At 38.3% G+C, this 22,664-nt stretch overlaps 1 protein-coding gene across 1 annotated transcript in view; it reads left to right on the top strand.

The window, feature by feature from the left end:
• Positions 1-864: 864 nt before the first annotated feature.
• AGBL1 (AGBL carboxypeptidase 1) overlaps positions 865-22,664 on the top strand; it is an 872,209-nt gene continuing 850,409 nt past the window's right edge. Inside the window, exon 1 of the mRNA XM_077124136.1 lies at positions 865-2,581. The gene's annotated coding sequence lies outside the window, so the exon portion shown is untranslated. The remainder of the gene's footprint in view (positions 2,582-22,664) is intronic.

The following is a 22,664-nucleotide window of genomic DNA, read 5'->3' on the forward strand; positions in this document are numbered from 1 at the left end:
ATCAGCACTTAAACAAAATATTTAAATCACAGAAGATTTGCCTACTGTTCAGGTTAAGATTCCAGGCCATACATTTTTTGAGGTCTGTAGTGGTCACTTGGGTTGACATATAATAAATTGTGACATATTATAGAATATTATAGTTGAAAACATGCCCATGTAGTTTTGGATGAAGTAGGATCTAAAACTATCTCTAATTCTTCATGAACCTCTGCTCCTGATAACTGTAGTCCAGATAATTTCCATCAACCCTCACACTGGAGACAGTTTAAAACATGGATAAAATATAAATAGGTTGTGTAAGAATTTTGTGGCCACTATAACAAATTACCACAAACTTGATAGTTAAAAACAACCCAAATTTATTCTCTTACAGTTCTGGAGACCAGAGTCTAAATCAGTGTCATTGGGCAGGTGGTGTTGCTCCCTCCTGAGACTCTTGAGAAGAAACTGTTTCCATTTCTTTTCTAATGTCGAGATATGCATTCCCTACCTTTTTCATTTAGTGGACCTCCGTTTTCCTTGATTTATGACACCTTCTTCCATCTTCAGGGCTCACAGAGTATAATCTTCAAATCTCTCTCTGCTTTGTCTTTGTATTGCCTTCTCTCTGTGTGTAAAATTTCCCTCTGCCGCTCCCTTACATGTAATTGTATTTAGGTCCTACCCAGATAATTTAGAATAATATCCCATCTTAAGATTCTTAACCTGTTCACATGTGCGAAGACCTCCACCATTTTTTTTTTTTTTTTTTTACTATAAAATAGAACTTTCATAGCTTCCAGGGATTAGGATGTGAATTTTTTTTTTGGGGGGGGGGAGCATTTTTCAGGTTACCACACACTTTTTCTGAAAAGCATTAATGTTCCAATGAGATAATTAGCATTAAATGGACTCCAGGAGAGGTGGGGAACCCAAAGAGAAGAGCAAAATATTCTGGCATTTTTGCCTGGGAGACATTTACTGTTTTGGAAGGTGTGGCTGGACTGATTGAGATGAGCATTGGGTGGCCTTGCACATCTAGGAGGACAGGAATTGGAATATAGGGTTTGACAAGAATGGGGACTCTAGTATGCTAATCCCCACTTTTGAATTGGGTTTGAGATTTGAGACTTCACATAGAAATAAAAGTGAGCCAGACCTAAGGTAATCCTCATGTAGACTATAGCCATGATTACACACCTGAGTGGCCCAGGAAAATCTCCAGACTTAAAGAGGTGATTTCTGATTGCTAGAGCTCCTAGGTACCTAATAGAAGCAAATTAAAATTCTTGTTGATGTAGAATAATATTATTCTAGCTCTTATATTATTTCTAAATATCATTTGGAAACCAGGTGCAAAAGGTGATAAGCCAATGTGAGTAAAAACTAGAAGAAATAACAGGAAACAAGATGAGAACCACCAGAACTTCAGAAATTTGAATTATCAGACACAGAATTTAAGAGAGCTTTGGTTACTGGGTTCAGAGGTAAAAGCCAAATATGAAAATTTGTCAGGGAACTGGACAATAAAAAGTGATATTACAAATTTGAAAAGGAACCAAACGAAAATTCTTAAACTTAAAAATAACTAAAATTAAGAATTCATTTGATAGACTTAACTAAAATTTAGATGAAGCTGAAGAAAGAATTGAAAATCAGGTCATTAGGAACTATCCAGAAAGAACAAAGAAGCAAAAGGATGGAGCATGCAGAAGGGCAGATATAGGGTACCGACAATAGAGTGATAAGGTCTAACATATAATTAATCGGAATCCTAGGAGAGGAGAGAATAAGGCAGCATAGAAAGTTAAAGATATAATGAATCCAAACTATAATATACTGGCCATTCCTTGAGAATAGAGAAAATAAGTTACTCAGGTTTGTATTCTTTGAAATACTTAGCAGGACTTTATAAAATGTTTGTTGAATTTGCTGAAGGAGGAAACTTCCCATTACTTTTTATTCCATTTTATATCTTTGGAGTCATGTTAGAAGTTCTTTTAAAACAATATGCTCTAAACAATATTAGATGTCTGATGTGGATAGGCATTCAATAATTGAACCTCTGTATTTGCTGTAGTTGCTTAAAAAGTAGAACTAAAGACTACAGTTGACACTACCCTTGATGTTTGGGTTGTCATTTGTGATCTGATAATTCATTTTTGACCAAAACTTTCCCTCAGACTCATAAGTGTTACTTATTATTATTTTCCATTTTATTTCTTGCTCTGTAAGTTTTATAACAGCCTTTAGCAATGAGTTATACAATTCTAATCTGGTCACAGGTAATTAAAATGTTTATGTTTATTGGCTTTCTCCCTGTTCTTGCTACTAACTTCATAATTTCCTTTGAAATAGATAGGAAACATGATATCTTAGAGATTCCCTGGTGGGAAATCTATTCTGAGACAAAGATTTGCATGCAGGAATTTTTGGGAGAAGTGTTTCAAGGTTCAGATTTGTTGGGGAATGAAGGAAGCAGAAATGGACAGAGGAAGGAGTTGATCTTCAGTGCAGTCTCCACAAAGACCCCAGCTGATTGCATAGTGCTCTGAAACTGGGATGGCCTTCAGCATTGTCTCATCCTGAATCAAGAGAGGTGAGTCATTATGCCCCCCTCCCACTACCATTGACCTACCATATGTTACCAGCTGCCTCCAAAGAGGGGGCATGACTTTGGTTACTCCCTTTACCTGAGAGCTATTTCCACAGAAGGACACAGCCAAAGGCTGTCAATTGCTCACATTCCCACTGGCTAAGGGAAATGAGTGCCTCTGTCCTGAAACGGAGGCCTGGGATACACACCGCAGCATCTACTACACATGATAAATGATTCAACTGGGCATTAAGAGATTGCAGTTCAAATCATGGCTTTTTTATTAATTGACTCTGTGTTCTTGGGAAAGCCATATAACACTCTGGATCATGTAAAATGGGGGGAGCCAGATAAGATCAGTTTTCCCCAAACTTTTGGCTTGTGGTTCAACTGTACTGTTGTTTAATTAACATCAGTTTTTTTTCAATACATTTATTCATTTTAACTTGACTTTATTTTAGGTGAAACTTTATATACAACCATAAATATAATTAGTAGCACTTAGCACAAATAGGAAGTTGTCATAAAAATAAATGTAATTTAAAAAATGCCATGCCATTAAAATTCGGCTAGATACTGTGGCCTATGGGGTTTTTGAGCCTGAAGACTGCTTTTTGTTTTCTAAAAAGGGAGATTAGCAAATGTTGAAGAGGCATTAGAAATATACTAACAACTGAGACTTGAACAGACATTTCACAAAAGAAGAATAAACATTTTTTTCTAAGTGGTTCAGTGATATTTAATGGTATATGTCCAATATATATGGCATTACATATAGGCACCTAAAGTCAGACCATATGCTTTCGGTAAGAAATTTCTGATCTTTTAAAACAATACTGGATTACATAGTCTTTTGAGGAAAAAAAAATTATATTATTCTGATATTCTTCTCCTGTGTGAAAGAAGTTTTTGTGAAAAGATATGGGTTTTAACTTTTTTTTAGACCATACATCTATTAGATTGAATATTAGCCAGAAACCTGAGGAATTCAATTTATTGGATGGCATTCCTAGTTTAAGAACACACCCCATCTGAAAGGTAGCCATGATCATTAGCAAAGAGTATCCAGTGCTTCAATTCTCACAATATCTCTGGAAGAAGGAGTCTTTCATGTAAGGTAGATACTCCTTACTCAGCTAATGTAGTATAGCACTACGCTATGTCTTAGCTTCCCCTCCTCCAGTATGGCTAATCCAGAGTATGTATGATCCTCTCATTGGGAAACCACTGGTTTCTTGTTCAGATGCTTTTTCTAAATGGTTCATGGCTAATTTATCTGGGGACATTTCATCAATAATAGGAGGGGGCCAAGAAGTTTTTCTATCCATGAGTTTTCTGGAAGATATCACACCCTGCCCTGAGTTGCCTAAACCTTCTTGGTTGCTTTCGGAGTTATACCACTTATGCATATCTTGGTTAACAATCAGGAGCAGAACTTTGAGTCTTCTAAACACTGCACCTGTATTCTAAGCCGTACAAGGGTTACCATTAATGATTCTTTATTCATCTAGAATAATGGAAACTTCATCCCAGTCTTGGTGTCTTTTAATTCCCCAGTGTTAGGACTTGACATCTCCTGCTGAAATGACTGTAAAGTAGGCAATCAGAGGATGCCTGCAATCCCACATCAGTACCAGTTTGCTTCCATAAGTCATTGGGAGCACATGCACAAATTACCTTACTTCCACTGGCAATGGCATAGTCATTTCAGTGAGGCCACCACCCCTTTTCAGTTGGATCTGCATTCTGAATATACCTGAGGAATTGAGGCCATGAGGCCATTTTATCTCCATCATAAACCTGATTTATGTCAATTATATCAATAGTATTTATAATGACAATTATCAGCCTAATACCATAGGTAGAAGAAGGTGGGGAGAAAGTGAAGGAGGTAGAAAAAGGGGAGGAGTAGAGAAAGGAGAAGGGAGAGACCTTCACGGTCTCTCAGTTACTAAGTGCTACCCTCCCACCCCCACCCCACTCAGTCCTTTGTAGGGCCTGGGCTGGTAATCTTTGAATACAAAAGTCTTTACCTAATGAATTTCTCCCTTCCTTAGAGGTCAGAGTCAGTTGAACAAGCTAGTGTCTCTTATTCTCTTCTGGGGCAATTCAATCTTAAAAACAGGGTGGTTCAATATTTTATAGATGTGGTGCTGACATTACATATGTTCTTTGTATGATTACAAGTCTTTGTAAGATTTGTTTCATAGAATTGTTTTCAGGAAAACTAAATTCTTTATTATGCAGGACATAAATGCATGTGGATGCAAGTTGGACATGTTTGGAGTGCTTGGGGAAAGAGGGCCAATATAATGCATGGGATCTTAGGAACAACCTTGAGTCCTAAGGAAAAGTCCTAAGGAAACCTCCGTCTGATTTTGGCACAGACTCCTAAATACTGCATCCTAGTGGTTCTCAACCGGGGACAATTTTGCTCCCCACCCAGGGGACATTTGACAATGTCTGGAGACATGTTTGGTTGTCACAATTGGATGATGCTACTGGTTAACTATCCTGCAATGCTTAGCATCCTAATGCTGCCAAATATAATATAATGCACAGGATATCTCCCTATCACTACAGTAAGGAAATATCTAGCCCAAAATGTCAGTGGTGCCAAGGTAAGCTTGCTGTATTCAATCAAATGTTTATCCTTTTATAAGGCTGAAATTTAAACTTATATAATACCAGATAGTATAGTGTAATTTTTCCTAAATAATACTTTCTCTGAGAGATTGTGATACTGTATTCACTAATTCTTGGAGTTGCTCATAGTAGGATGGGATTAATGGATCTCAGGACAAATATTTTCACTTCTGGGCCATCTCCTCCTCACTCTCTGCTGGCAGTGTGCTGTTGGGCACTGAGAACCACTTGGCAGTGATTAATGGGATTGGCTTTGATATAATTCTGAGGCTAGAGAAATTATTGAACTAGTGAGTGGCATGTGCTTAGAGGCCAAGAATATTATAATCCACAGAGAGGAGAGGAGTTTATTAAAAACAGAACATACTATGGGAAGCATTCTTGACCCAAAATCATTCATCAAGCTGATGCATGCAGGCCAAAGATCCAGGCATGGCAAAAATGAAGATGAAGATGGTGCCCTATGGTTTACAAATATCTGTGAAATTATTGAACAAGGTGAAATAGAAGAATTTTATAAGCAACCATGGTCCCCCATGTTTTCTATCTCATTCTTATTTCTTCTACAGCATGGCTAAAGACGGTAGAGCTTAATTCTGGTCTACAGTGGCCAGACTTGGGCTTTAGTCCCAGACAGGGCTGAATTTCAGTCTTAGCTCTACTACATTCAAGCTATATGCTCTTAGGTAAGTTACCTAGCCTCCTTAAACTTCTGTGTCCTCCTCTATAAAATGGGGAACATGATATCTCCTCTTCATGAAGATGAACTGAGATGTGCTTGCAAATGTGTGAATGTGCTAGCACTATCCTGGCACACACTAGATGCCTGATGAAAATTTGCCTACCTCCTGTCACTAACGCAATGCCAAGTCTCTTTGTCAGACCAAAATGTTGAGCTTCTCAGAGGCACTTCTTGGAAGCATTCTGGCAGTTCTTCAGAGCACGAGCCATACTATAATTAGAATTCCTCAGTGGGAACAGGAAAATGAACCATTGCTTCACTACTCACTTTTAAACATCGTTTTCTTATATTGTTGGAAGGAGGGAAGGGGAGAAGGGGGCAAACTCTTGGTTCAAGTCTTCTCCATGGATTGGACACAGGAATTTCTAGGAATGGACCAGCTGTTGTTTTGCCAGCTTAGGGTTTCTAGAGCTTCACACATCCATCCATAGTTCCAATTCTAGTAGCTTGTAGAGTAGCACCTCACTTTTTAGAACTTAATCTTCCAGGAAGATCAACTCTCTTGAAACACAGTTAAGAACCAAGAAAATAATTCATGTACATGTGGAGTCCAAACCAGTGCTGTCCTGTAAAATCCACACAGTGTTAGGAATGCTCCCAGCTCCCATAATTGGAATTGCTGTACTCTTATTTCACATGCAATTGTACAAGCCTTTTGATTTAATTTCCAAGCCAAATATTTCACCTACACCAGTATATCAAAGGATAGGGACGATTCTTAAGATAAATCCTTTGATAAAAGCAAGAAGTGGCAACTCTCTGCCTGAGAAGAGATTTAAGTTTACACAACATAAATCATTACTTTTTATAATAATTATGAAGATATTAATTTTTGTAATAATGCATCCTTACCAAGAAAGATGAAATGATTCTGTTTAAGGGCATGGGAACATTCTCTCCAATGTTTTACATATATATGATATTATATGCATAATATATATAATTACATATATAAGGTTTTCTTTCCTTTTTTAATTCAATTTAATTGATATATTCATATACCATATAATCATCCAAAGTATACAAGCAATGGTTTGAATATCATCATATAGTTGTGCATTCATCATCACAGTTGATTTTTGAACATTTTCATTACTCCAAAATAATAAAAATAAGAATAAAATTAAAAGTAACTAGATGGGTAACTGGAGTTGAAGGGATACAGACTGTGCAACAGGATTGATACAAAGACTCAGAACTGGACAGCACAATACTACTTAACTGTAATACAATTATGTTAAAACACTGACTGAAGCTACATGTGAGAATGATAGAGGGAGGAGAGCTGGGGACATAAATGAAATCAGAAAGAAAGATAGATGTTAAAGATTGAGATGGTATAATCTAGGAATGCCTAGAGTGTATAATAATAGTGAAATGTACAATGTACAATTTTAAAAGTGTTTTTGCATGAGGAAGAACAAAGGAATGTCATTATTGCAGGGTGCTGAAAATAGATGGTAATTAATACTTTAAAATGTCACCTTAATGTGTGAGACTAAAGCAAAAAATGTTTATTTGTTACAAAATTTGTGTTTTCACTAGTGCATTTCCTAATATAACTTATGTAGATAGTTTGACTGAACGCCATAAGTACTTGGAATCTCAGGTAGGACATGAGATTTTGTTGGTTTGTCCAGAGTGATGCCCTGATGAATCCCAGAGTGATTCGATCAGTGAATGGAAAAGTATTTGCAAAGCCCCCTTCAGGGAATGGTGAGAACGGGGAGAAGTTCAACTTCCCCAAGTTGAATTCTTGATATTCTCACAAGCAGTGAGCTATAGGCTGAGCCCCCAGTCTTGGGGTTTGTTCATATGAAATTTAACCACACAAAGGATAGGTCAAGTCTACTTAAAATTTAGGCCTAAGGATCACCCCCAAGAGAGCCTCTTTTGTTGCTCAGATGTGGTCTCTCTCTCCAGCCAAAAAGCAGTCTCACCACCATCCCCCACTCTATGTGGGACATGACTCCAAGGGATGTGGACCTTCCTGGCAACGTGGGACAGAGAACTTGGAATGAGCTGAGACTCAGCATCAAGGGATTGAGAAAAACCCTAGAATGAACTGAGACTTAACATCAAGGGATTGAGAACACCTTCTCGACCAAAGGGGGAAGAGGGAAATGAGACAAAGTGTCAGTGGCTGAGAGATTCCAAACAGAGTTGAGAGGTTATCCTGGAGGTTATTCTTATGCATCAAGTAGATATCATCTTGTTATTCAAGATGTAGTGGAGAGGCTGGAGGGAACTGCCTGAAAATGTAGAGCTGTGTTCCAGTAGCCATGTTTCTTGAGGATGATTGAATAATGATTTGGCTGTCACAATGTTACTGTGTGTTGTGAAGACCTTGTGTCTGATGCTCCTTTTATCTACCTTGTCAACAAAGGAGTAGAACATATGGAATAAAAATAAATAATAGGGGGAAAAATGCTAAAATAAATTTAGTTTGAAATGCTAGTGATCAGTGAAAGCGAGGGGTAAGGGATAATAGTAGGTATAATCTTTTTTCTTTCCTGTGTTTGTTTTATTTCTTTTTCTATTGTCTTTTTATTTATTTTTCTGAAGTAATGCAAATGTTCTAAGAAATGATGAATATGCAACTAAGTGATGATATTGTGAATTACTGATTATGTATGTTGATGTTTTATTTTGTTTCTTAATTTTTTTAATTAATAAATAAAATTTAAAAAAAGGTAAATAGAACATCCCATACCCTTATTATTATTTATTTTTTGTCTTTATTTTCTTACTCATCTGTCCATATGCCGGATAAAGGGTGTGTCAGTCACAAGGTTTTCACAATCACATGGTCACACCACAAAAGCTATATAGTTATACAGTCATGTTCAAGAATCAAGGCTACTGGATTATGGTTCAACAGTTTCAGGCATTTCTCCAATATACCAAAAATTGGAAAGGGATATCTATATAATGCATAAGAATAACCTCCAGAATAAATTCTCCATTCTATTTGAAATCTCTCAGCCACTGAAATGTTATTTTGTTTCTTTTTCTCTTTCCCCCTTGTGGTCAAAAAGGCTTACTCAATCCCATGATGCCAGGGCCAGGCTCATCCCTGGGAATCCTGACCCACATTTCCAGGAAGATTTATACCTCTGCAAGTCATGTCCCATGTAGAGGAGGGAGGGCAGTAAGTTCATCTGCAGAGTTGGCTTAGAGAGAGAGGGGACAACAGAGCAACAAAAGAGGTTCTCTGGGGGTGACTCTTAGGCATATTTCAAAGTACTTTTAGCTTCTCCTTTGGAGGAATAAATTTTATAAGGACAAACCCAAAATCGAGGGCTTGACCTGTTAAATTGGAGTCCCCAGTGCTTCCGAGAATATCAGGTCTTCCCTTGGTGGGGAAGTTTGACATTTCCACATTTTTACCCAGGCCTTCAAGGGGACTTTGCAAATACTTTTTTTTTTTTTTTTATCTTTTTCCCAGATTACTCTGGGGTTTATTAGGGCATTACACTAACCTGTACAAACGAACAAGACCTCACTCCTTATTCAAACTTCCATGTAATTATGGTGTTTGAATAAATTGATCATACACATTAAATTAGATATTGTGCTACAGAAAATGTAAATTTTGCACCAAACAAACGTCCTTTCCTTTGGTTTCACTCAGAAGCTGAAGTTTTAATGTAGAGTCAATATCATCCTTTACCCTTTAGCCTGATTAACCTTAGTCTTGAACAGATGAGCTTCATTGTATCTCTAATTGAAGTCTGGTCTCTTTTTTTCAGCTTTTTAAAACAGTTACTGTATGGGGGTATTGCTGACTTTCATAGCTACAGAACTCTAGCCCTGAGTCTCAGGTGTCACACATATAGCTGAAATTCCAGAGAATGACCAGGTTATATACAAAGAGCTTAGCATCTCAAAATTTAGAAATAACAGTTATAGCGCAGGAATTGATGTGATTGCAGTAAGGACTTCCAGTCTGGGAAGCTTTACAATAAATATTCCCCTGATAACCTGTGCTCTCAAATTTGGTTCTCAGCATTTGCACATTATATTTAATGTATATTAGTGAGGCATTGTAAATCTATCGTTTCATTTCTGGCTTATTTCACTCAACATACTATCCTCAAGTTTCATTCATCTCTTTGTATGCCTCATGTCATCTTTTTCTTGCAGCTGCTCAATATTGCATTGTATTCATGCACCATAGTTCACCCTTCTGTTCATCAGTTGATGTACCCTAAGGCCACCTCCATCCTTAGCAAATCATGAATAGTGCTACCATAGACACCAGTGTGCAATGTCCATTCTTATCCCTGATTTCAGTTCTCCCAAATAAATACCTAATAACAGGGTTGCAGGATCATCTGGCAACCCTAGACTTAACCTCCTGTGGAACCACCACACTGTCCTCCACAGGGGCTGTACCACTTTGCTTCTCTACCAACAGTGAATAGATACATCTCTCCACATTTTCACCAGAACTTGTATCATTCAGTTTATTTAAAAAATAGTTTTATTCACATACCATGTAATCCATCCTAAGTAAACAGTCAATGGTTCCCAGTATAATTGCGTAGTTATGAATTCACTATCACAATCTATATGAGGACGTTTCCATTTCTTCTGCAAAAAAAGAAGGGGAAAAATGAAGAATAAAAAAATAAAAATTAAATTAAACTAAATTAAAAGAAGAAACAACATTACCATGAAGAATCCCATACCCCTTCCTTATATACCCCTTTTATTCATATTTAGCTTTGATATATTGTCTTTGTAACATTTAATGGAAGCATATTACAATGTTACTGTTAACGATAGACCATAGTTTGCATCAATTGTATTTTTTTCATATATCATCCCATTTTCAATACCTTGCTCTGTTAACATTCATTTGTTCTCCCTCATGTAAAAACATTTTTTATATTTGCACATTTAATCCCCATCATTATTCACTTTAGATTTTGCTAAGTTATATCATCCTAGCCTTTATCTTTTATTTTCCTTCTGGTTTCATATGTATCCTTAGCCTTCTTCTTTCAACCATACTCACCCTCAGCTTTGTTTAGTGTACTTACAATATTGTGCTAGCATCAGATAGTATTGCATTATCTATTTCTGGCTTTTTACAATCAATCTTATTGAACACTGTGCACCCCTTCAGCATCAAATGCCCAATCTATGCCCTCTTTCTATCTCCTGATAACCTGTTTTCTCAACTTTAACTCTCAAAGTTTGCTCATTAATGTTATTTCATATTAGTGAGACTATACAATATTTGTCCATTTGTTCCAGGCTAATTTCACTCAACATAGTGTTCTAAGTTTCATTCATGTTGTTGCATGCATTGTGACTTTATTCTGATATATCTCATTTTTTCTTTTTTCACTCTTACTGGTAGTCTTCATTTCTATACTCTTCTCCAGACCTCTCTCTCCCATCTTTTTCTATCTTCCTATAGTGCTCCCTTTAGCATTTCCTGTAGAGCAGGTCTCTGGTTCACGAATTATCTCAGTTTCTGTTTGTCTGAAAATATTTTAAACTCTCCCTCATTTTTGAAGGATAGTTTTGCTGGATATAGAATTCTTGGCTGGCATGTTTTCTTTCACTATCTTAAACATACCATTGCCTTCTCACATTCATGGTTCCTGCTGAGAAATCTGCACAGTCTTATTGAGCTTCCCTTGTTTGTGATGGATCATTTTTCTCTTGTTGCTTTCAGAATTCTCTCTTTTGTCTTTGACAATCTGATTAGTAAATGTCTTGAATTATGCATTCAAAAATGCAAATGCATTGATTGTATTTTTTCTGTATACAATTCCATTTTCAGCACCTAGCAGTGTTGGGTCTATTTGGTTCAGTTCTGTTGGAGTTCACTGTAGGTCTTTTCAGATCTATTCTTTTGAGGTACACTGTGCTTCTTGGGTCTGTAATTTTATGTCTTTCATAAGAGATGGGACATTTCAGTGATTATTTCCTCTATTATTCTTTCTGTACCTTTCCCCTTCTCTTCTTCTTTTGGGACTGCCAGAGCACGTATATTAGTGTGCTTTATGTTGTCATTAAATTCTGTTAGACCTTGCTCATATTTTTCCATTCTTTTCCATATATGTTCTTTTTTGTGTAGGATTTCAGATACTCTGTCCTCTAGTCCACTAATCCTTTCTTTTGCCACTTCAAATTTGCTTTTGTAAGTCTCCATCCCATTTTTCATCTCTTCTATTGTGTCTTTCATTCCCATAATAAAACCATTTGTTTTTTCAAGATTTTGAGTTCTTCTTTTTTACAGTCATCCATTGTCTTCTTTATATCCTTCATCTCTTTTGCCATATCTTCTGTCAACTTGTTGATTTGATTTTTGAACTGATTTAGCATACTTGCTTGAATATCTTTAATTAGTTGTTTCAACTACTGTATCTTGTTTAAAGTGTTAGTTTGTTCTTTTGACTGGGCCATATCTTCATTTTTCCCAGTATGACTTGTAAGTTTTTGCTGGTGTCTAGGCATCTGATTTCCTTGATTAAGTTAATCTGGAGGTTATTTTCACTCTTTTTTCCTTGGGTTTTCTTTTCAGTTGGCTTTGTTTCTATCAGTACAATTTATTCTAGACCTCTAGCATAGCTTCTGTTTAACTGATCAGAATCTTAGTTCAATTGCCCACACCCTCATTTTTTTTCTATGTTGCTTTTCTTCTTCCAGTTACTTTTCCATTAGGGTATTCTGTACCAGGGAATGAAATGGGGTCAATCTAGAAAGGTCTGTTTTTCATTTAGGCAATCTAGCAATCAGACTGGGTTTTGTTTGTGCAACACTTGTCAAGAGTTCTGTGATAGTCTCTCTTTTTTTTCCCCCTGGGGACACTTGAATTTGGTATTCTTCAGCTGCTGGTATTCTGCTCTGTGTCTCTGTGGACTTGGGTCCCACTATGTCTGGATATGGGTGGTATTCTGATTCACTGCTGTGACTGGCTCTATAGTCTGCATCCATAGCAGGGGTATCCTACGATTTGCTGCCTCTGTGCACCTTCTAAGTTGTGAGGGACCAAATGAGGGGGGGGGGATCCAGACTGGCAGGTCCAGGAGGTACATCTTTTCTCTGTTTTTGATGGTTTTCTTTGATTCAGCATTTGTGGAGTCTTTCTCCAATATCTATTGCCCTCCAGATTTCCAAATATGTGGGCTCTGTCCTTTTATTGTTTGATTCTGAGGAGAGATTTTTCCAGGGATGTCGTATATCATCATGTTGGTGATGTCACTCCTATATATGGTTTTATTGCTTAAAGACCTGAAACTTTTGCTTCTTGACTAATGTGAGCATTACCAGGTTAAGGAGATCAAAATGGACCATATAATTAGTATTGCCACGTACAACAATGGTTAAAGAAATTGAAAAAGTGATCAGACTTCAATTAGAGATAAGAATGAAGCTGATCAGGTCAGGATTAAGGTATTTCAGAATACAGGGGTAAGGAAGACATTGTTTGTGTTTTAGAACTTCACCTACTCTATAAGTCCAAAGGAAGAAATGTTTATTTTGTCCAGAACCTAAATTTTCTGAAGCACATAATCTAATTCAACCTGCCTGAATAGATCATTTAAATAACACAAATACAGGGAGCCCAGAATGGTAATGAGGGCTTATAACTCTGCATAGCTTAATGTAATGCCCAGATACATCCCAGAGTATGTTAAACGGATAATCAAAAAGTATTGCCAAAGTCCATTGAGGGATGGGAGGAAAAATATGGAACTATTAAACATTATCATTGGGGAAACCCCTGATACTGTCTCAAACATTAGGGACTCCTAAGTCAATAGACCAAGCCCTTGATTTTGAGACTTGCTCTTGTGAATCTTATTTATGTAGTGGAGAAGCTTAGCCTACCTATAGTTATGCCTAAGGTTACTTCCAGAGGATCTTTTTTGTTGCTCAGATGTGGCCTCACTCTTCCTAAGTCCAACTCTGCAAGTGAAATAATTACACCCCCCACCCCCACTTACGTGGGATATGACATCCAGGGGTGAAAGTCTCCCTGGCAGCATGGGATATGACTCCCAGGGATAAGCCTGGTCCTGGCACCAAGGGATCAACAATACCTTCCTGACCAAAAGGGGGAAAAGAAGCATAATAGATAAAGTATCAGTGGCTGAGAGAGTTCAAATAGAGTTGAGAGGCTAATTTGGAGGCTACTTTTACACAAACTTCAGCTAGACATTGCTACCTGTCATGGTTTGCCAAATCCAACCAAAATCACTCCTGCCAACCCTAAAGAACATCTAGGGCTTTTTCTGATGTCCAAAAAAGGTTTCATGCACTATGATTACTTTTCAGGCACCTACAATTTTTAGAAGTGTTGCTAGGTCAGATAATTCCTGAAACCCAGAAGGGTCAACTTCTTCAGAACATCAACTAGTTCCATCCTCCTATACTGTATTATTGATAGGAGCCCCTTCCAATATGAAAAAGTAAGAATCAGCTAAATAACTCTAAAGATTGAGAGAAAGATCAAAGGAGAAGGTGGAGTTGTACAGAGAAGATAGGGTTTAACAAATGAGTATGATTGCTGAATCATTATATTGATATTTCTTTTAGTCTCCTGTTGCTGTCAGGGTGATGTGAGAATTAAGACAGACACAGATTTCTGAAAATGGAAGCAGGGGACTCGAACTTCTAGAGCCAAGAGCCCTTTGCTAATTTTGCTCCAGCTATTTATTGGTGGTTACTTCAAAAGGCAGGAGGAGGTAACATCAAGTTAATCTTTAATGTTAATTACAATTATGCCAATATGTAAAATACAAGAAAATGCAAAACCTTTTAAGCTAAGTTGTTTATCTGTGAAATCTCTTCAAAGAATAGCACATTCTAGCCCCCAGTCCTTTTACCCTTCAAAGCCTCCTTGTAGGAGACGAGCTGCCTGAGGTATGTTCTGTAAGAGTGTGACCCGGTGTTCCTGGTCACCGTCTCAAGGTTTAGCCTGAAGGTATAAAGGTCTGTTTCTCACAGTCTCCAGGGTCTTGGAGCAGTTAGAAGTAAAGAACTAAAATTGTGAAATTATAACCCATACAAAACTCTGAAATGTGTTCTATAACTAATTGTTACAGTGTGCTTTGAAATTTATTGCTTTTTTGTATATATGTTATTTTTAACAATTAAAAAATGGACCTTATAAATGCGTTCTGTATTCCAGGACATTATGATATGGACTTAACCTAGCAAGTCAGGGACTCAGAAGCTCACTTTTTTAATCTGCTTTATGTGGATGCATCTATGGGTTATAGTTTCTTCCTGTAAAATGGAAATACGTGGAGTTTAAGAGAGGTGTTTGGAAAAATGCTCTGAGATCCTTGGCTAACAAGGGAGGAGCACATTGAACTGAGAATATCACATTTGAAATCCTTCTCTCTTTTGGATTAAAGATCTTCTGGCTATAAAATTGATATTGGTTGTTTGAGAGGATGAAATATAATGAAAAGGGATAGTGTATCTATTACGGCTCTTTACTGTACTTAAGAGGTACTTATTAAATGTTGTAGCTATGAAGTATTGTTATCAGGCTAATCAGGTGTGGATCCAGGTTCTGTAGGGCCTGAAACTTATACAACTTTGGAGTCCTAGTTAAGAAAAAGAATACAAAACTACAAATACAAAGTTAAGTATGAATTGGAACAATTCAACTTCTTCTCTAGCATAGTTGATCAAATTTTGTTTCTCACTCTTGATCATTAAAGTAAGCTTTCAGCTTCACTACTTGTTTAGGGAAGTATCAGGTAAATGTTTAGGGTTATTGCCAAATTTAAGAAAACCTCTATCAAGTCTCTTTCAAAAGAGCTGCAAATTTTGACAGAATATTCCATAGACCAGTTTCTGGCTTTGGACATTGCAAGGCTTGTTTTTACTCCATTATCCACATCCAGTTCTGGGTACTGGTATTGACAATGTTCCAATCAAGACCTTTATATCATGATGCTGGGAGAATCTGTACTGGTAGAAATATTCCTAGACGCCATTGCTACACTAGACTGACTAGCAGTAACTTAAGTGTACACATGAGTTGCTGTAACTCAGTTGTTCTAGTTTGCTAGCTGCCGGAATGCAATATACCAGGAACAGAATGGCTTTTAACAAGGGGAATTTAATAAGTTGCTAGTTTATAGTTCTAAGGCTGAGAAAATGTCCCAATTAAAATAAGTTTATAGAAATGTCCGATTTAAGGCATCTGGGGAAAGATACCTTGGTTCAAGAAGGCTGATGACGTTCAATGTTTCTCTCTCAGCTAGAAGGGCACATGGCAGACATGGCGGCATCTGCTGGCTTTCTCATGGCTCTACCAAAAATGGACTCTCTCCAAAATGTTTCCTCTTTTAGAGGATTCTAGCAAGCAACTGCACCTAAAGTGGATGGAGACACACATCCATGGAAATCATCTAATAAAAAATTACCACCCACAATTGGGTGGGTCACATCTTCATGGAAACAATCAAAATGCTCCCACCCAACAATATTGAATGAGGATCAAAGGGCATGGCTTTTCTGGGGTCCACCACATTCAGACCGGGGCACTCATATAAGTAAATTCCACTAAACTCAGGCTAAACGGATCTTCAACTCAATTCCAGTAACCATCCAACCTGAGGCAAGCATCCAAGTGAGGCAAAGAGCTCAGAGGAAGCTGGGGGGATTGTGATTAAAACATTTTCATTCTGTAAATTATACAAAAGCATACACGCATGTAAATACATGGCTAGAGCCTCTTTTAGGTCTTCAAAGGAGCCTGCAGTAGTTTCCTAGGGCTGCTTTAACAAATTATCACAAAGTTGATGTCTTAAACTACAGAAATTTATTCTTTCATAATTCTGGAGGGCAGAAGTCTGAAATTAAGGTGTTGTCAGGATTGATTAGTTCTGGAGTGCCTAAGAGGGAATCTGTTTCATGCCTCTCTTATAGCTCCTTGTGGTTGCTGACAATCTTTGGTATTCCATGACTTGTAGATGCATCACTCCAATCTCTGCCTCTGCTCTCACATGGCCTTGTCCTCTTCTGTATCTTGGTACCATTCAATCCAAGCTGGCAGTTTTTCTCCTGATATAACATTCTCAAAAATGTTGTCAGTCTCCCATGTATGTCATGGATTCACCATTATTTGACAAAATTGCTCTCCTTAGTTTGTACCTGGATAACCCCATCTCTATTCCTGGCTTCTGCTGAGACGCTTGAGTGGATTCATGAGTCACATACCTCATCTCTTCAGCACAGGTATGCCTAGCCATGCCTTTGGGCTTCTCTCCGGACCATGCATCCCTACATTGAATGTCCTAATTTAACCATCCTTTGCAATATGGATAGGCTGAAAACCTCCTAAATCACCAATCCTAGTTCTTTTTGGCTCAATGGATCCTTTCTTGATTTTCTCTTTTCTCTCACATTTTACTATAAACAGCAAGGATAAACCAGGCTGTACCTTTAGTACTTTGCTTGGAAATCTCCTCAGCTAAATAAGTTCAGTAGTTTATAGGTTATGCTTTCCACCCAATAGCAGGATGCAATTCAGTCAAGTTTTCTACCTTCATAAAAAGGATCACTTTGCCTCCAGTTTCCACTAATATGCTCCTCATTTACTTCTAAGACTTTACAAGAAATTCTTTTATTTTATCAACATTCTTTTCATGACAATAAATGTATTCTCTAAGATGATTAAAGCTTTCACTACCAAAATCTGCAGTAGTCAGGGGCCTACCAGAGAAACAGAACCAATAAGCTATGTGTGTGTGTCTGTGCACACACAAATACATACCATACATATATTATTTATATATTATGTATATATTATTTGTGTGTGCTAAAAGAAATATCATACCGTGGGTTAGCCTAAGAACAGGTGTTTATTGGCTCAAGGTTTCAGAGGTTAGAAGGCTTGCTTCCTCGCTCTTTCTCCGCCGGTGGCGCTCCCGCTGCCATCTAGCCCTCCTCTTCCTCTTTCTCCGCTGGCGCTCCCGCCGCCATCTAGCCCTCCTCTTCCTCTTTCTCCGCTGGCGCTCCCGCCGCCATCTAGCCCTCCTCTTCCTCTTTCTCCGCTGGTGGCGCGCCCGCCGCCATCTTGCCCTTCTCTTTCCCCTTCTGCTCCAGTGGCGCCCCATCCGCCATCTTATCCTTCCCTTTCTCCTCCTGCTCCAGCGGCTCTCCAACCACCACCGTGCCCTCTTCCGCCTTCACCGGCTCCTCCACCACCGTCCTCAACAGCCTTGCCATCCTCACCTTTCCTCCTCCAGAACAGCTACTAGGGGAGTAGAAATGATACAGAACAGCTCCCAGAGCCACGACAGAGATCAAAAAGACAGCGTACCCCATCCTGGAACAGCTGACTGGCTGGGAGAACCCACTCCGGTGAGATCGCCGAGGGGCGCGGGCTTCCCCGGGCGGGGCAGCAAGTGGCTGGAGTCCCTCCCCTCCTCCTTCCCAGGCCAGCTGGCAGATTTGGGCAGGCGGTCCCCTCAAGCCGCGGCGGCTGGCGCTCCCACCACGCGCAGCCCCCCAGACCAACTGAGAGAATTGGATCAGAATTCCCCAGGCCGCGGAGAACGGTGACCGGGGGGGTCCCTTCCAAACACGTGACACCCTGGTCCGGCTGGGAACGGTGCACTTACCCGGGCCGCGGTGGCTGGCGCCCTCCCGCCACACTTGGCGCCCCGAGCCGACTAGGAAATTCGGACGGGTGCTCTCCCGGGCTGCGGCGGCCGGCGACCCTCCCTGCGTTCGGACCGCTGGGCCGGCTGGCACACTTCCAAGCCGCTTCAGCTGGCAAACCTCCCCCACGGCGAGAGTTTTCCAAAGTTAAAGGACCCACAGCACCTTTTACTGGTGGGACCCGCAGACAAACGTGTGCCACGAGTGCCACCTACTGGGCAGGATAAGAAAAACAGAACCCAGAGATTTCACAGAAAAATCTTTCAACCTGTTCGGTCCAACACCCAGGGAAATCTGACTAAATGCCCAGACGCCAGCAGAAGATAACGGATCACGCTCAGAAAATTGAAAATATGGCCCAGTCAAAGGAACAAACCAATAGTTCAAATGAGATACAGGAGCTGAAACAACTAATGCTGAATATACGAACAGAAATGGAAAACCTCTTCAAAAACGAAATCGATAAATTGAGGGAGGACATGAAGAAGACGTGGGCTAAACAAAAAGAAGACATAGAAATTCTGAAAAAACAAATCACAGAGCTTATGGAAGTGAAGGATAAAGTAGAAAAGATGGAAAAAACAATGGATACCTACAATGATAGATTTAAAGAGACAGAAGATAGAATTAGTGATTTGGAAGATGGAACATCTGAATTCCAAAAAGAAACAGAAACTATCGGGAAAAGAATGGAAAAATTTGAACAGGGTATCAGGGAACTCAAGGACAATATGAACCGCACAAATATACATGTTGTGGGTGTCCCAGAAGGAGAAGAGAAGGGAAAAGGAGGAGAAAAACTAATGGAAGAAATTATCACTGAAAATTTCCCAACTCTTATGAAAGACCTAAAATTACAGCTCCAGGAAGTGCAGTGCACCACAAAGAGATTAGACACAAATGGGCGTTCTCCAAGACACTTACTAGTTAGAATGTCAGAGGTCAAAGAGAAAGAGAGGATCTTGAAAGCAGCAAGAGAAAAACAATCCATCACATACAAGGGAAACCCAATAAGACTATGTGTAGATTTCTCAGCAGAAACCATGGAAGCTAGAAGACAGTGGGATGATATATTTAAATTACTAAAAGAGAAAAACTGCCAACCAAGACTCCTATATCCAGTAAAATTGTCCTTCAAAAATGAGGGAGAAATTAAAACATTCTCAGACAAAAAGTCACTGAAAGAATTTGTGACCAAGAGACCAGCTCTGCAAGTAATACTAAAGGGAGCACTAGAGTCAGATACGAAAAGACAGAAGAGAGAGGTATGGAGAAGAGTATAGAAAGAAGGAAAGTCAGATATGATATATATAATACAAAAGGCAAAATGGTAGAGGAAAATATTATCCAAACAGTATTAACACTAAATGTTAATGGACTGAATTCCCCAATCAAAAGACATAGACTGGCAGAATGGATTAAAAAACAGGATCCTTCTATATGCTGTCTACAGGAAACACATTTTAGACCCAAAGATAAACATAGGTTGAAAGTGAAAGGTTGGGAAAACATATTTCATGCAAATAACAACCAGAAAAGAGCAGGAGTAGCTATACTAATATCCAACAAATTAGACTTCAAATGTAAAACAGTTAAAAGAGACAAAGAAGGACACTATCTACTAATAAAAGGAACAATTAAACAAGAAGACATAACAATCATAAATATTTACGCACCGAACCAGAATGCCCCAAAATACGTGAGGAATATACTGCAAACACTGAAAAGGGAAATAGACATATATACCATAATAGTTGGAGACTTCAATTCACCACTCTCATCAATGGACAGAACATCTAGAGAGAGGATCAATAAAGAAATAGAGAATCTGAATATTACTATAAATGAGCTAGACTTGACAGACATTTATAGGACACTAAATCCCACAGCAGCAGGATATACCTTTTTCTCAAGTGCTCATGGATCATTCTCAAAGATAGACCATATGCTGGGTCACAAAGCAAGTCTTAACAAATTTAAAAAGATTGAAATCATACACAACACTTTCTCGGATCATAAAGGAATGAAGTTGGAAATCAATAATAGGCGGAGTACCAGAAAATTCACAAATATGTGGAGGCTCAACAACACACTCTTAAACAACGAGTGGGTCAAAGAAGAAATTGCAAGAGAAATTAGTAAATACCTCGAGGCGAATGAAAATGAAAACACAACATATCAAAACTTATGGGACGCAGCAAAGGCAGTCCTAAGAGGGAAATTTATTGCCCTAAATACCTATATCAGAAAAGAAGAAAAGGCAAAAATGCAGGAATTAGCTGTCCACTTGGAAGAATTGGAGAAAGAACAGCAAGCTAATCCCAAAGCAAGCAAAAGGAAAGAAATAACAAAGATTAGAGCAGAAATAAATGAAATTGAAAATATGAAAACAGTAGAGAAAATCAATAAGACCAGAAGTTGATTCTATGAGAAAATCAATAAGATTGATGGGCCCTTAGCAAGATTGACAAAAAGAAGAAGAGAGAGGATGCAAATAAATAAGATCAGAAATGGAAGAGGAGACATAACTACTGACCTCACAGAAATAAAGGAGGTAATAACAGGATACTATGAACAACTTTACGCTAATAAATACAACAATTTAGAGGAAATGGATGGGTTCCTGGAAAGACATGAACAACCAACTTTGACTCAAGAAGAAATAGATGACCTCAACAAACCAATCACAAGTAAAGAAATTGAATTAGGCATTCAAAAGCTTCCTAAAAAGAAAAGTCTATGACCAGACGGCTTCACATGTGAATTCTATCAAACATTCCAGAAAGAATTAGTACCAACTCTCCTCAAACTCTTCAAAAAAATCGAAGTGGAGGGAAAACTACCTAATTCATTCTATGAAGCCAACATCACCCTCATACCAAAACTAGGCAAAGATATTACAAAAAAAGAAAACTACAGACCAATCTCTCTAATGAATATAGATGCAAAAATCCTCAATAAAATTCTAGCAAATCGTATCCAACAACACATTAAAAGAATTATACATCTTGACCAAGTAGGATTCATCCCAGGTATGCAAGGATGATTCAACATCAGAAAATCAATGAATGTAATACACCATATAAACAAATCAAAGCAGAAAAATCACATGATCATCTCAATTGATGCAGAGAAGGCATTTGACAAGGTTCACCATCCTTTCCTGTTGAAAACACTTCAAAAGATAGGAATACAAGGGAACTTCCTTAAAATGATAGAGGGAATATATGAAAAACCCACAGCTAATATCATCCTCAATGGGGAAAAATTGAAAACTTTCCCCCTAAGATCAGGAACAAGACAAGGATGTCCACTATCACCACTATTATTCAACATTGTGTTGGAGGTTCTAGCCAGAGCAATTAGACAAGAAAAAGAAATACAAGGCATCAAAATTGGAAAGGAAGAAGTAAAACTATCACTGTTTGCAGACGATATGATACTATATGTCGAAAACCCGGAAAAATCCACAACAAAACTACTAGAGCTAATAAATGAGTACAGCAAAGTAGTAGGTTACAAGATCAACATTCAAAAATCTGTAGCATTTCTATACACTAGTAATGAACAAGCTGAGGGGGAAATCAAGAAACGAATCCCATTCACAACTGCAACTAAAAGAATAAAATACCTAGGAATAAATTTAACTAAAGAGACAAAAAACCTATATAAAGAAAACTACAAAAAACTGCTAAAAGAAATCACAGAAGACCTAAACAGACGGAAGGGCATACCGTGTTCATGGATTGGAAGACTAAATATAGTTAAGATGTCAATCCTACCTAAATTGATTTACAGATTCAATGCAATACCAATCAAAATCCCAACAACTTATTTTTCAGAAATAGAAAAACCAATAAGCAAATTTATCTGGAAGGGCAGGGTGCCCCGAATTGCTAAAAACATCTTGAGGAAAAAAACGAAGCTGGAGGTCTCGTGCTGCCTGACTTTAAGGCATATTATGAAGCCACAGTGGTCAAAACAGCATGGTATTGGCATACAGATAGATATATCGACCAATGGAATCGAATAGAGTGCTCAGATATA

This window comes from Tamandua tetradactyla, chromosome 12, assembly GCF_023851605.1.
Source record: "Tamandua tetradactyla isolate mTamTet1 chromosome 12, mTamTet1.pri, whole genome shotgun sequence".
Classification (NCBI taxonomy): domain Eukaryota; kingdom Metazoa; phylum Chordata; class Mammalia; order Pilosa; family Myrmecophagidae; genus Tamandua; species Tamandua tetradactyla.